The 4270-nt window shown below is 34.1% G+C and overlaps 1 long non-coding RNA gene across 1 annotated transcript; it reads left to right on the forward strand.

Moving 5' to 3' along the window:
• The first annotated feature begins 665 nt into the window (after window positions 1-665).
• On the forward strand, window positions 666-1952 carry LOC149193564 (uncharacterized). The gene is made up of 3 exons (XR_016254969.1): window positions 666-890; window positions 974-1167; window positions 1286-1952. It is a non-coding gene; the product is annotated as an uncharacterized LOC149193564 (long non-coding RNA).
• The last annotated feature ends 2318 nt before the right edge of the window (window positions 1953-4270 follow it).

Consider the following 4270-nt stretch of genomic DNA (forward strand, 5'->3'; position numbering starts at 1 on the left):
TTCTATTTACAATTTAGGTGAATGCTTATAGCCATGGGAGTGGATAATTTATTTTTATTATGCTTATTTTCTGTGTTGTTCTCCACATACATCATGATGGGTTTACTTCCCTAGTCTTCTATAACATGCAACCCACTAATACTAAGGTCCTCTATGCTTCAACCATCATTCTACTTTCATAGTGAGTGCAACCATAGTTTGATTAGATCTCATTTCGTTAACTCATACATGCGATATATTTCTTTTAATTTATATTAAACACCTATGGGTTATGGTCAATGGAAAAGCTAAACCACAACATCCCCGGTCCTATGACCCCATTCCTCATATTAATGGAAAATGTATATTACATTATGTCATGGAGTACCTTCATCACTAGACATGCTTTGATATGACGCCTGGACACGACTTTGTCCATGCCTAGAATCACTATGGATCCAACGTTGTCCTCCTTGTCACAACTCCTCATTCCGCCATAACCTACTCTATTCAAAACAAGCCATGTAACCCTAGCCATGTGATATCGTACCCAAGTGTCGTATTGTATGTGACCTTGTCTTTATCCATGCAATGAGACTCCAATGAATGAGATCTATGAGATTTCGATCAACAACAATATGTACAGTACCCCAAACTTAACCTTCCCTCACATGGTTTTGTCATCACACAAGTCGACATTCTTCAGTTGCGTTTCAAGGGTTTGGTTCCTAAAACTTACTTTGAACCCTTCGATTCTTATTCTTAAATGATGGTGGTGATCTTCTGGTTTCTGGTACAGTGCTATTTCCGCCATCTTTCAGTTGAGAACCTGTCCCAGTAAGCGGTTTCTCTTTCGTGTTATCGAAACAACAACCCATCTCGCCTGTTGTCAGTGGTTATCTTCTATTCAAGTAAAGAATAATCCTATTTTATTTTTTTTTCGTTTTAGATGTGCTTATCTTTTTACAGAACTAAGTTCTGTTCCCCTTTGTAGAGTCTGGATACGCAGGAACTGCACTCGCTCTCTAAAAAACTATGCTGGGTTATTTTTCTTGGGTCATCTCGAGATAATTAGTGGCGCAGCCCTTTACAAATTCACTACTCGATTTTCTCCTATCGGCTTATTTTGCCTAGATCTTTTAATGTACAAGTTTCCCCAACTCCAGCACATCGCAATTATGCTTCCACGTGAGATATGACTATACTAGTATTTTTCAACTACTACCACTCAATATGGCCAGCTAATTGAATTCATAATTTAATTATTGATACCGTGGACTAACTTCTCTGTTGTTGGGCTGTGTAGATGCAGGTATTCTCTAGTGGCTTATCCAATAAGTGCGGTATTCATTCTGGTTTCTTGCATACTAATTTAGGCCTCGACATTCCTCCAGGTTGGTTCTGGTTTCTGAAGTCCCCTCCTTCTAGGTAAGAGACTGCAACTGTAAAATCGTGCTTAAGAATTTTAATGGGCCTATTGAGTTCATTATACTGAAAATATATTGTTATTAAACTTGTTTCCGAATGTACTCCTCAATCTTGAACGGAGAATGCTCTAGCATTGCTTAACTTTTATATTTCTTTTCGAGGCATCACTGCTTGGTATTTGTAACCTGCGTTTCATCCATAGGCCACTATGCACCTTTTTTTCCTAACTCTATTGCAGATATGTTGCCAACTGAACCTTAGTTCACCTTTACATTGAAATTCCACTATTTTCAGCAGTTTTACTTCTTATTTCACTATCAAAGTGTATTCGCCTGTAACTTATTAAGGGTTTCCCTTATGTTTGCTTGAGAATCTTTATGGGATTCCTATTCCACTGCTTCAGTAATGAATGTTGCTATGTTTATGGAAGATTGTTCCATAATGATTTTTCACTTAATTGCAGTTCATTGTAGCTTCACATAGATATTAAGATTATGAGGTGGTTTCTTAAATACCGCTCTGTTGAACCCATGGAGGTGTTGGCGTGACTGTTATCAAAGTTTTATTTTGTTTTTTTAAATGCTTTTCTCTATAATTTATATATCCCTGTTTTCAATTTCCTAGATTTCCCAACCAATGTTTTAGGGGAAATGATTTTTTTTTTATGATTCTGTTAAAGACATGTTCACTCTCTATGGTTATCGTTTATTTTTATGATAGCATAACTTTGTTTGGGTTTTCACCTTTGAGAATCTAATGGAGTAGTATTCGATCTTGTTAATCTATTACCTGAGCTATTTTAATCACCTAATTAATATTTTCTAGTTATGCACCGAGTCATGCATTTCCAATTTTTACAGAATTTTTGTGTGTACTTGTCTCTTATTATAAATCTATACATGTCATGTTTACAATGTACTCTAGGTCTTCTGTAGGCCTTGCTCAAAGAGGACAACGTAGTAGAGGTCTTTTGTTATCCTTGCATCCATTTACTTCATTGTCCTCTTTCTTGCAACTATAGAAGACATCAGTTAATTAAGAAGAATAAAGATATGATTTAACCATTGAGCTATTGTTAAGAGTCATTTATCCTAAAATATAATATTTAAAGGCACTTCTAATTTTTCATTTGGACTATCATCGTTTTATCCAACTATGCCCAGTATCTTGCACCCTTCAATTTGAGGTTTTGGGATATTCTTATGATACAATTTCATAGTATCATAAGAGGTCCACAAAGTAGGACAAAACCTTACTTTCTAATCCAATGTCCATAATTTCAATGGACTGAAGACTATGGAAAAGGTGATTAAATTAAATCTATAATAAAATGTACCATTGTGAAGCATCTCAAAGATGAGAAGATCAAAGGTCCAAGTTTTTTTATCTTGTTTATTAGAATGTTGTCGCAGTTGACCAAAATTGGCAATCCCATAAACTTTTTCCATTCTGTCATAGAACCAAAATCCGTAAACAACATAGGGAAATGAATGTGGACTACAACAATATCTGTATGTAAATCTTGATACAATATGAGTCCAAATCAATGCTTGTACAAATCTTCTAAATTTGAAGTGAGACTTTAAAATAATGTTTGTGTGTCAAATTTCAAGCCATTTGTCATCCATGTTGGATCCAATTATCTCTCAATGATCAAACTTAGGTCATATTTTTCATTCATACACAATATATCCTTGGTAATATTCCAAATTATAAAAAATTCCATGTGAGTTTCCTCATTAGCTCCAATCAAATTCATAAACTTTGCAAATGGGACACATGTAAAATTTGGAATTTCACGTGTTACATTGTTCATTAGCCAACATGAAACTTGGATATATTAAGTAATTTGATAAGAAGGATGATTAAGTAAAAAATATATAAGTTACATTGCACAAATGCTGATAGTGTCTAGTGAAAGCAATTCAAGATTCAACAAGATAGGAAGCAATGCAAGTTTCAACAAGCTAAGAATTCCCTTAGTAGGAATGACACCTAGATGAGAAGTGGTTCTAAGGTAGAGTGGTGAAGGCTTCTTCTCAAATGGGACAATTACATTTCAAAAAAAAATTATGGATCAAGTTCATACAATTCCCTTAACTAGAATGAGCCTTAGAGTGGTCAAGGCTTCTTCTCAAATGGGACAATTACATTTCAATTTTTTTTTATGGATGTGATTTTTCCCAAGTCACTTTATTTATTGAATTTCAAAAGAGTTTTCAAATCAAATTTTGAATTTTGTTGCAAATAGAAGATGAACATGCTCTCTTCTTAGAAGATAGTTAAGGTGTTGAATTTTCTATATACGTTAATTCACAAGGTAATTTATAAATAACTGAAATGTGAAACCATCTCCAACTTCGTTCACTATTAATCCATGTTTTTTACAAACCCAAAATCTTGGGTGTCTAGCACATGTAAAATTTTTGTGGTATGAGCCGAGTGACTAGAAAGGATTCAGACAAGGACCTAGTTAACGGTTAATGTTTTTCGTTGAAGTTGTTGAGACAAAGTGTCTGAAACAATCATTTAACCTTTTTAATTTATATTATCCTTTCTTCAAAGGATGATCTTCCAATATCTCCTTTTAGTGGAATTAAGAGACTTCAAGTTTGTGCATATGGAATTCTTTGAAATTCAAACACTTATTCTCTTGAAATGGAACATGACTTTGATTATGGATATGAAGAATTCAATTTCAGTGAGGTTTTTTTCCACCAATTGATAGATATTATTTAGTTTGTATTAGGCTTCATCTCCAATACTGCATCTTACATTCGAATTTGGGCCCTTAAGTATTCTTGTACTTCATTTAATTTGTATTTGGGGAAATGTATCATATATGGTTGAAAGAAGGTTTTTC

The sequence above is a fragment of the Pinus tabuliformis genome, chromosome 2_2, assembly GCF_031772625.1.
Source record: "Pinus tabuliformis cultivar Carrire ecotype Pingquan chromosome 2_2, CPIR1, whole genome shotgun sequence".
Lineage (NCBI taxonomy): Eukaryota > Viridiplantae > Streptophyta > Pinopsida > Pinales > Pinaceae > Pinus > Pinus tabuliformis.